This window comes from Falco naumanni, chromosome 1, assembly GCF_017639655.2.
Source record: "Falco naumanni isolate bFalNau1 chromosome 1, bFalNau1.pat, whole genome shotgun sequence".
In the NCBI taxonomy this organism is placed as follows: Eukaryota; Metazoa; Chordata; class Aves; order Falconiformes; family Falconidae; genus Falco; species Falco naumanni.
In genome coordinates this window covers 98764451-98776539 of record NC_054054.1, presented here as the reverse complement: position 1 = coordinate 98776539, position 12089 = coordinate 98764451, and positions in this window count along the sequence as shown.

Below are 12089 nucleotides of genomic sequence, written 5' to 3'. Positions count from 1 at the left end.
AAATGGCAAGGTCCTATACTAGCTGCAGCATTCTACAGGCCCGTGGTGTAAACCTTCACTGTTTGTTAAATGTCAGAAGGCGGCTTAACCCTGCTTTCTAACTTGGAACATGTTCTGGCTAAAGGCGCCCTGGGGCTGGCAACCTGCCGTGCACCTCCTGGCTTCCCAGTGTTGGGGAGCACTGGCCGGAGGCTGCCCCTGGACCGTGACCAGCACCATCGGGAGCACTTTGGTCGCAACGGGTCACAGTCACCCAGCCGAGTAGAAGGGAGCCTCTCTCAAATTGTACCAAGTACTGAAAAGTGTATTTTACAAAATATATTTTTACTTTCAGTCTTTGGTCATCTTGGGGGAAGCAGGGAAAGGCATTATTTAAATAGTGTAGCTGCAGGGGATTATATTCTAAATTAACAATAGTAATCACTCCTGCCAAATCCAAAGTTGAGGGGATTCATTTATTTCGACTTTCAAGACAATAGCACAATTTGGGGTTTCATACTGCAAGCTCTGAACACCAAATGGTGGGGCTGAGGTTTTTTAAAAAAATAATTCAAACAACATCAATTCATCAGACTTGAATTCAGTTCTTTCCACTGTGCCAGTTTAACTTGCACTGAGAAAAGTTGCTGCTCAGCAAAAAAAAAAAAATAAAATAATTCCTTTTTAACAAAATGAATGCATCATACATAAAACATCACGAACCATACAATTAGTAAGCAAATGTAAGAGTTCAGCTCAGTTCATAATTATTCAGCAAACCTATTCAGAATGATTTTTTTCTCCCTGCAGCAATCAACTGTGTGGGCTCATTACCACTGAGAATCTAACGAAGAAACCACCACATAAACTGTACAAAACAAGCCCATATGCTAGCAAAACTTCAGCCCGGCTAGCCATTAGCGACAAGCCTTTTAAAGCCTTCCATGGAGCAAAACCACAGCTTACTTTCGGTGGTGTTTATACCCCCAGCTCTGTAAGGATACCTTTTCATTCATATGTCAGGCTTCAGGTGTATATAAATTTTAGCTACCGAATAGCCCGTGCAGTGTTTGGTAGTGCAGCCATCTGGAACAATACAAAAAAGCATTTGGTTGCTGCTACACGTTGTGTACCAGCCGAAGCGATGACTCCTGTCTTTAGAGCATGGGCTCCCAACAGTTACTTTGCAAAAAAAGCCGATAGTTGTTTCTTGGCAGTGATTGCTGCTCCTAGCAGGGATATTCAATGAAAAGACTTTGAATATTTTGAAGGGCAGGTCTCTGCGCCTGGTGGCTGACATTATCAGAAAGGTTTTCAACATTTCTGTCTGCAAGTTAGGGAAACTATTGCATCTCCTCTCTCTCAAAGTTATAGCAAACATGGTGACTGGACCAACTCGGGGGGGAAATATATGAAATAATGAGATGAGCGTGACAGCATGGCGAAGGCGGAGCAGCAGCACGAGGGCAGGCATTCCTGCAGAGGAGACGATGTTTACTTGTGTGCACTTGCTTTAGTTCCCAAAAACGGCTGAGTTTTGGGTACGGCAGTGCTCTTCCCTGGCAGGGGCTCCCTGGGCCCTGTGTGGCACAGGCTGTGCCCGCAGCGGGCAAAGGGCTGTGTCACACGGGGGTCTGGCGGCTCCGGGAGGGGTTTGCTCAGGGGCAGCCACCTTGCTGGCCTCCAGAGCTGGGAGGCACTGGGGAGTGCACTGAAAGGTGGAAACCTGTCCGGGAGTCCAGCCTCCTCTGTCGCTTTGTGTCCTTCCCTGCTTGAATGGCTGGAGGTGACTATTTCGTAATTGAGATTAAAGACAATTTCGTCTGTAAAACCTGCTTTGCATTCAGTTTCTGAAAAGTTTGCCTCACTGATGTGAATATTTTATGCTTAGTTTTGCCAACCATGTTGTTTTCTGGAAAGTTTGAACCAAATTCCTTCAGACACTTGACTGCTTCCCATTTTAAAAAATGCATAACTGAATAATAAGAGTTAAGGGACTAAAACTGTTCCAGTCATTTCCTGCGGAGCCGGCAGCAATTTCAGAACTCAGCCCTTCAGAAGGATTTTCCCGTTTGTTTTCTCTGCAAGGTTGGTTTAGTTTCTTTGCATCTCTGCAACCTTAAGCTGTGTATTTTCCCTGTTTGATTCTTCAGGCAGATCAGTATGGATCATGGTATTTTCACAATATTCGTAAGTTTTTCCATTGCTGCGAACAGCTTTTTTTACATCGAGTATATTAGGTCCCATTTATGTCATTTAGGTGAAAACCTTTACAGCATATGGGGCACTTGGGTGTACATGCTGGACACATTTAGTTTTTTCCAATTTAGATCATTAAGAAACAGGCTAGTGCTAAAATTTTACAAAATTGAGATTACAGTTAGTAAAACCACTAGGAAACACTAAAGCAAATTTCCCCGTCTATGACAATTGTACTACAGTATATGTACCTTGTGGGCTTTTTTTCCCCCCTTCAAATTCCCATCTCTAAAACACACACCGTAGGGTTACACACTTGGTTGCAGTGGGCAGAAAAAAGAAATTAGATCACATGTATAGCACAAAATAATTAGTTTGGCTGCAGGAACACTAGAAGTTTTATATTTCCTAAAATAACTCAGTGAAACATAAATAAAAAATAGTACCTCTCTATACGGATAATCGGTATTTAACTCTCCTCAGTATTTTATGATGGAGTTTGCATGATCAACTTTGTTCTGTTGTTTTCTTAAACTTAAACCAGGTGGGAATTTATGTAAGCTTGGTGGAGCAGGAATGATCTTTGAGCATCTGGAAAGTCTAGCTCACTGTGGGTGATGCCAGCAAACCACTAAAGTTAATTCATTTTTCATCGTCTTACAAATTGTGCTATTGTGAAAGCAGAGAAGCAGAGGCTGTTTTGTAAAGTCCTGATGACTTCATTTTCCCCAAGTGTTAATTTCATGAGAGCGTTCACCTTAGCGCTTCCTTTTTACATCCCAAAATCCCGTGGCATTTTACACGTTGCATTTGCAAGTCCTTCCCTTCTGTCACTCGCATGACAGTGTCCTCCTGCCCAGGCAGAGCAGGACCGCGCTGGGGGAGCAGCTGGGGCTGTCGGATGCAGTTTCAGATGTCGCTGTTTTGCAGAACTCACCTAGCGTGGACCAGATTGGTGTCTCCCGGAGAACCTCCCACGGGTACCCACAGCAGAGCATCCCCACTTTTCACTGTCACCTAACGCCCACTGAACCGCCCAGCCTTGGCTGAGGAGCAAGCTGCGGGCAAGAGGAACGCTTGAGAACGTGGTGCCCAGAATGCAAAGCCACCGGCAAGTAGACCCTCCTGTATTTATTGTTTATCACGCTACTCCACGAGATTTCACAGAATGACTCGCGATGGTGAGCCTTGGCTCGTCGTCCTGTTTTGTCCAGGTTAAACCCCCCAGTGCCTCTGCCCAGGCGCAGGGTGAAGAGCCGTGCCAATGCAGTGGGCTCTCGGTGGGCAGCACGGCAGCCCCGGCAGGCAGGGCAGGCAGCGGGCTGAGGGGGTCTGTGGCTGTGGGGAGATGCCCTGACACCCCCTGGACAGGGATCCCAGCTCCTCCTGGGCCTTCGCACGGGGCTGGATTCCATCCACGCCAGGTAAGGTGTTATTTGCCTTTTTGACAGGAATTACTGACAAGTGGCACACGCAGCAGCCCCGGGTACCCCTGCGCCAACCACCACCTCCCCCGCAAGGACTCGAAGCACCAACCCCCCCCTGGCTCCCCGCCACAGGCACAAAGGGTTAAACATCTCCTGCCATCCATAACCCATCCTTCTCCAGGATCACATGGCCCCTCAGCATCCCTCTACAAAAGGCCTGATTTAATCCCGAAGCAGACTCACATTGTACTCCAGCCTTGCAGCGCTGTCAGGCTATCGGGTTTCCAACTCATATCCAAGGCACAGCCCAAGCACAGAGCAGGAACAAAGACTTCTTTGTTACTGGGGGGGGGGGGGGGGGGGGGGGAAATCCCCTGAAGATATTAGCAGTGCAGTAGAGTTCAAACTGTTAAATGATTCAAATATTATTTAATGAATATATTTGAAATGAGGTCTCACAACCCATAACACTTTTTAGATCATCATTTACAAAGAGCCCGCCTCTTCGTTTACTTCTTTACGAAGTCGTTGCTTTCAGTTTTTAATTATAGCCATTTTGCTTCCAAGCTTTTTCAGGGACTTCGGTTCTTTTTATGATACAGTTTAGCTGGTGACTACCGGATCTTTCACAAGTCCTTGTAATCACGTTCCCTTAATTTACCTCGCACCGCATTTCTGTGGCCACAAGTATCAGGATTTTAACTGGGATTGGAGAAGCACTGCAAAGTTCAAATACCTTGAGTTTCTTGTTCAGGCCTTGGATATACAATTCTAAAAGAGAAAGCCATAGAATTTTAAACAGAAAAATTAAAGAAACCAGGTAGAATGGGTGCTAGAAAGAAACGTGTCTCCAACCTGAGGACATAAAGTTTTAGAACTAAATTTGAGTTTACTGTGCTTATAGCAATGAGAAATCCAAGGCTGCCGTGAAGCACGGAAGGCAGATCCTGACCTGCAGGGTAACACGCTGGTGCATCCAGGCTGTGCTGATGCACGCCGAGACTGGCGTTTTGAAAAAATACAACACATCCAGGATAAGTGGGGGGAAGGAGCAACAAAGCAGAGTAAGTACAAGAACAAGTATCAAAACAAGTAGAAGAACACTACTTCCAGGTTCTGTCAGCAGAGTGCATTGTAAAGCAAAACGTAAAATACATACCCTCGGCACTAGCAGATCCTTCTCGTCTCTGTTGCCTGGGGGTGTGCGTGTTACATTCAAACAGCCAGTTCAGGTGCATCTCTGTGGAGGGAAGGGGAGGAACATCAGAACCATAACCCACTACTCAAACAGAGGCAGCCTAAGTGAGACAAGATCCCGCATAGCCTTGAACTCAAGACAAATTAAGTGTCCAGCCTGTCCTCATGTAGGCAATGCTCAGGTGGAAGTTATTGAAAGCATGCCTCCAAAAGCTGGGTTTGACATATCCTTCTTTTAAATCATGGCAAGTGCCAGAACTTTGCTCTTGGAGTGGTTTGGCAGCAGGTAACGAGAAGGGGAGGAGGCTATCCAGGGTAGCAGTGGATAAAATATCCCCAGTGGCTACACGCCCCGGTAAAGAGGCATGAGGCATGGCAGTCACCGTCCTCTAGATAATGTCCGTCTCATTTCCCACCCTCCTCAGATCTTAGAGACACTCTTTTTTCCTCATGCAAAGAATGCTTTCCCTCCTTTGGCAAGTTCCCTTTAAACTGTTCATTTCCAGCCCAAGTGTGAATAAGGCTGAGTCAAACCTTGCCAGGCAACACTATGGTCTTAACAATTAGTTGCTCTTGATTAAAATTAATTTTCCATATAAATTCAAGCGAGTAAAAAGTCTTTAGTAAAAAGAGTTACAAAACTACAAAGATATTATTTTTCTGATGTCTCTGTTGAGACATAATTCAATAGAGAAGACTATTGAATTGTATGCACTGAATGAAAAAAGAAAAAAGTCACAGTTACAGCCCCAAGTTTCAGACTTTGCTCTAAAACCACGGCACCATCCCAGGCACTCTCTCTTTTTTTTATTATTTCTCCCCACCGCCAGTGGCCCATGTAAGAAATATCATTCCCCAAAGGAAACTCATAGAAAGATTAATTAATGACAGAGGCATAAATAGTGAATGTGCCTGCAGTTTTGCAATCGCCACTGCAAGCCCTGCCTGGGGCCGGGGAGTGGGGGGCAGAGCGCTCCGGGGGCAGGGGTGGAAAACGGGCAGAGCAGAGAACAGGAGCACCTCCGAGAGCCTTCAGTCGCTGGCAGCACTAGCTCGAGCTGTCTTTGCAGAGAGCTATTCATTTTCTCCAGCCACTGTGTTGGTTGGGACCAAGTCCTTTGTGCATGACCTCAGAACAACCCTGGGTTTTGAAGAATCATTATAAAACAATTAAATTTCTTGGTCAGATTAATATAAAAACACTGATAGCAGCCACTGAAATTTTTGCAGTGGTCAACAAAAGGGTAGCAATCATTACCACTATGTTTTATTGAAAAAATTTGTTAAAATAAAAATATGAAAATGGAAAAAGTCTTTCAAGTAATTGTAGCAGAGTTCCTCAGAAAAAAGACCCCTGGGAAAAATGTTATTGCTACAAAATGTGAGCTTATAGAAAATGACACTTTTCTACATCAGAAGAAACAAAGATGTCCCATAAAATTATCCAGAGCCTCTCCATTGATCATTTGATCCCAAGCACAAAATCAGTAGGTTCTCCTGCCATGTGAGCCACCCGTAGGGCAGTGGTGCCTCCAGCAGAGCCCCCGGTCGCTGCCGCCTGCTGCACGGAGCTGGGCTCGCCCCTGCGGCACCCAGGGGGCACAGGCCAGAGCCCCCACCAGGAAGGCTGGCAGCCAGGGGACACCCTCCATCCTGGTGGGACACAGCACTGCCTGACCTGACCCTGCTTCAGAGCTGGTCCTGCTCCGAGCGGGGCTGGAGCCCTCGGCCGCCGCCTGAGGCATTTGGTGTGTGCATTTTTCCGGAGTAAAAGCTCCAGAAGCTGCCAAAATATTGGCTCCTCTTCCAAGTGAGAAAACACTCACTTGGTTGAGATGGGGTTTCTTGTCTGTGTGGCCACTGCCACTTCAAACCCACTGAAACATCCAAACGTGTCCAACAGCTGCTTGCTGCAAACAGGATAGTCCTTCCTTCACTTGATTCTGCAAGCAGAGATGACCCCGGGACATCAAGGCTGGCCCTAAAAAAGGGATAGGATGGCTTGGGCTTTCACAATGCATCACCATTTCCTACAGCTAATGTTAATTTTGGGAGACGCAATTATCTACAAATTAATGGAAAGCGAAAATAAATGTCTGCTTTAGCTAATTGCCCAACACAGATACTGCATAATAGAGCACAAGACGCTATAGAGAAGGCTTTATTGGAATTTGAAGACTGCGTAACAAATGCTCAGTTATTTTTCCTCATCTAGCAGAAGTTGCAGAGTAACAGCCCGTATTTCATTTTGTCAGCCCTGACTATTTGGAAATGCTGGAGTCTGTCCCCATGAGATACTTGTTCCTAAAACCTACATCTGAAAGGGTTTTAAAATGTTTTCTAGCAATTAGAAATGTATTACGTGCAGTGAGCTAATATTTCCCGGTTACAATTTAAATGCTTTTGAGATAAGAAGATCCTCTAATTGACTGAATACTATTTATATTTCTGTTGTGCTAAAAGTTTATGATGCAGTCTCAAAATTGAAACAGCCTGGCTTCTGCCTGCTCTGACTTCTGATACAAACACGCACAGAGAGGGAAAGTTACAACACAAAACTAATGACAGATGCTGTATTCAGAAATGTAACTTAGCTAGAAACGTACAAAGGCAAGTCAGAAAAACGGCGAGTAACTTCACCGAGTGGTGTGTGTCCATACATACATATATATATACAGACACACACCTCATTTTCATAATTCTGTATCAGCAAATCCATTTCACCAATTTCAGCAGTTGTTTTTTTTTTTTTTTTTAAATAAAGGCAAGTTTGTCAGAAAAGAACATTAATGTCAATGGAAATTTAGAAGCAATAGATAATGCTTGTTTATTTGTATGACATATGCTGAATCCCGAGGTACTCAAAAGTATCTGCCATATATGACTGTTTCAGCAGTCATATTAGGAAATTGTCTAATGTTTACGTTTAAATCTTACTTATCTTACTTCTTTCATCTGCTGGAAACTCATGGAATATATCACATTTGTTCCTACCTCAAATGGAGCAGGAGTATTTTTTGCATAAACAGAACAGTATAAATTGCAAAAAATACTGTAAATACTGATTCTGCTACCAAGAGCTTCAAATCAAAGACTATTTACTAGTATAAAGTTTCAGGAATCAAATTTTTAAAGAAGATACATTGCTGTGCAGTGACAAAACAAATACACACTACAAAAGCTCCTGGGAGCAATACACCACCACATGCTGCTGCACCCACAGTGCTTCAGCTGGAACTCTGCCTCCTCTTTTGCTTCCACAGGTATATCTGTATTTATTTTAAAGCAGAAGCAATTAGCAAACATTCCATGCTGATTAATGTCGGCTGCAGATCCTTTTTGAGGAAGCTGGCTAATCATCAGACACATGAGGAAAAGGTTTTGCTGATGGGCTTGTGGTGATCAGAGACATGTTCTGATTTTCTTCTCACCAGGTACTATGCACCAGGTGTGACCTGTTAGTGCTTTATAACAGGGGCTGGGGAGGGAGGTATTTACTGCAGGAACCACGGGACCAAACCTGAAGTTTACACTCTGTGTGTGAATGATATGAAATAAAGATTTTGTGCCTTTTAACAAGCTGCCCTACTAAAGCTTGATTTAGAGTATGTTGACTGTAAGAGAATATTTCGCATTGCAGAGATTCTGGCACTGGCAGGAAACGCTGCAAGAACAAAATACCCCCGTCACCGCTGAGGTATTTCATTTTCACTGTAGCAAGTTTTGCCAGATCGCAAAGGAAGCTGCAGGCTGGCGGGGCCCTGCAGCTGTAGCAATGCCGTTAGTGGTGTGGTTACAAAACCAAGAAGTGAGTGGACCTTGGTGGTCTTTGCTCCGGGAGGAAGCCAGCAAGGGGCGGCTGCATCTGCAAAACAAACACGTTAGAACTTTTCAAAAAGGAAATACCTTTGAAAAATCTCATGAACATTGCAAACTAAGCTAATCAAATGCTTTTTTTTTTTTTTTTTAGAAAGCTTTGCCCTAGCAAAACTACAGGTGGGTAGTGACACCTGACAGTGGCAAAGGACAAACAAGCCCCAAAAGCAACAGGTTTCACTCTTGGCCGCTGCACCTGAACCCGGCAAGTCACGGGCACTGCCTCAAGCACTTCTGGCCACCTCCAGCCTTTTTTTCCTTTGGACTGGTCACTGTAGGAGGGAGGTGCTGGCAGTTTTCCAGTTCCCAGCTTCGCCGTCGCTCGGTGCAGCTCCTGATGCACCTCTGCAGCACGTCACCTGCGCCCACCTAAGGAGCTCTGTGCGCCGTAACCTAGAAAAGAGCTAAACCCTCCATATTTGTGTGAAAGGCATTAATATTCATACACCACAGGTCTGCCAGGGAAAAGCAAATAAAAGCTATTAGACCTTATCCACCAATACACAATGTAACAAAACACAGTTTTAACATCACCAGGCTTTTCCAGGTATCAACCGGCTCCAAACCCTCCCATGCCTCTGCAGGGGTGAACACCAGCCACATGTGGGGACATGCTGTCCCCCAGCGTAACCCACATGGGCCTTTAATTTTTAATGTTCTATCATTTCCAACCCAGCAATTATGATTTAGCGATACACAGAAACGTCAACTGCTCTAACCACAGATCAGCCACAAGTTCTTCCTCTCAGCCAAAAATATGACGAGAGCACCTGAGAGCAGGATGTGCAGGGGCAGAAAGCCTCACAGGGCTGGCACCAGCACCCACACATGCCTGCATCTACCTGCAGGTAGGGCAGAGCTGCAGCAGCCACCCCCAGGATGGCCCTGGGGACAAGGGCTCCAGCCACATGCAATATTTCCAGCTTTCTGCAAACCTGCAGGGTCTGTGCTGTGCGTCCCTGCCCACCCAGGGGCTCTGCAGAGCCCTCTGCACCTCTGCTGGCCACGACACACGAAGTGGTATTTCTAGGGTTTGGTTAGAAGGGAAGCAGAGAGAGGAGCGAGATGCCCAAGTGTGCACTGAGGTCTTGGGGAAGCAGAGGTGTCTGCAAGAAATACAGGTCCCTGCAGTGGGAAAGGGCTGGGGGTGTCTTGGTGCTGCTCATTCATTGAGCAGGCCGACACAGAAGGAAGACGCTGAAATCAGTTGATGATCAGCTGAAAACAGCAATGGCGAACAAAAGGAACTGAGACCGGAGGAATCTGGCACCTGCTGATGGGCCGTTCCGGCTGTTCATAGCGGGACGGAGCCTGACTGGCAGCCACGGCCACCGCACACCCACCCGGTGCTCAAACCTCACCCCAGCACACCAGCCAGCACCAGCCTTTCTCCTAAAATCACAGCTCTCAGGTGAGGATGACAGCACCTAAAGGCACCACGTGGTGGTCAGTGTCGCTGAAGACTGGTTTGGGTCGCACCTGCATCCTTCGGGCACTGCTGACCGTGACGTGCCACGTGCGTGCCCTCAGCCCGCCATGCCCGCTGCTCTGGCAGACGACGGAGCTCTCTCTCCGCTTCCCAACACAAACAAGGCACTATTCCCACGGAGCCCCAGCAGCAGCTCGTTCTGCAGGAGCCCACCCTCCTGCCAATGTGCCCCGCACAGTCCAGTGCCTCTGGGGCTGCAGCCCCCCAAGGCACAAACCACCAGGGACCTCCCCGCTGTGCCAGCTCCGTTCTGGGTCCCTGCAGACCTCAGGCTTTAGCCAGCACCCAGCGCCCTGCCTTGATTAACCCCGAGCGACATCCTCCTTTAACACGGAGCTGCTGTGCTGCTGCCAGCGCCTGCAGAGCTAAGCGCTGAGGGAAACACGGTGCAAGCTTCTGCTAAGTTACAAAGCTATTTTATTCTTCCTGACAAGCATAAACATACTATTTCAACATTTCAAGCGAAGCACACACTTAGTCCAGCTCTTTGAGGAGGGGTCACGATGTTAAAATCCATCTGTCAGGCGCGCTTCAGACCAGAGCAGGAGTCAGGCCTTAAGGCAACGCTGCTCCAGGGTTCAAGGGGGGCAAAGCAAAGAGGTGGAAGCGCTTGTACAGCCCCACCACACCTGACACAGGATTATCTGCCCATGCAACACTCCGTGACCATCCTGAGGCGTGCGCCGGTGCCAGCCTGCTGCCGGTCACAAGCTCAGGTGCTGCAAACATGAAGGTGTGGGGTGACAGGAGCAGCATTCATCCTCCGCTTTTGCCGGTGGATGTTGGCAGATAATAGCAGCGCGCTGAGGTGTTACAACTACAGACCCACCAAGAGCACAGAAAGCAGAAGCTGCACGCGGCAGGGTAACATTTTAGACTGATACCATCCGATGCTGCAGGAGCAGCCCCAAGGCAGGAACAGGGCTGGCCATGCAGGAGCCTTCACCTTGGCTTGCCAACAGCCCGTCACCTGCCCTGACGTTCATCCCTCTGGCTTACCAGACCCAGACGCATTTTTCATGATCTCAGCCCAGCTGCTGATGGCAACCACTGAGCCTGTGGCACTGGCTGGGCTGGACCCCACAGCCCAGAGCCAACCGCTCGCTCCTGGAGCTGCTGGTGCGGACGCGAGTGCTCTCAGCACTGTGCTCGCCAGTACCGGTGGGAACCACACGCACCTCTGCGGAAAGCTGGTCCAGTCCCAGTGAGGGGGACAGGAGCAGGATTTGGGCTTTCAGTCTTGCAAAACTGTTCCGGAGCAGGATTTTTCCCTGTGGAGGGGTAGCCTAAGCACAGCAGGAACTGAATCCATTTCACTTTTTAGAAGCGCTGTGGAAATACAACACAAATCCTTCACAGCCATTTTTCTCCCCCTCTTACTGTTTCACATGGTCAGTGAGAGTCCAGCCAGAACAACTGCTTTTCAGCAGGTGGTTAAATAATCCTCAATAAATCGTCAAAGAGATTTGTGCCATCGCAGCAAACTGTAAGGTCAGGCCCTTGCAATTCCAGCGTTCCCTGTGCCCATGCTCCCACTCTGGCACATGCCCACATGTGGAAACCTCCTCCCATCCCCCTTCCCTATTGTGCATCTCTCAGAGGCATTTATTTGTACACTTCCATGTGGTCTGGTGTCCTAAGGGAAACAAAGGTGTTGAACTTCTATCGATAGGCACCTTGTTGAGTTATATGTAGTTCTTTTAGCATGTTTCCATTTTCTTCCTTGTAGCCCAAATCAGCACAGAGGTTAAGGACAGTTTAAAAAGCATTTACAGTTGCTCCAAGACTCTGTCGCTGGTTCAGGAGACTGGGAAAAGGTCCTCGCGACACAAACTGGTGACCTGACAGACAAAAGGGCTCTAATACCTATCCTCAGCTCACAGGGGTTTTGCTACATCAAAACAAAAACTTTGCAGGAGGCT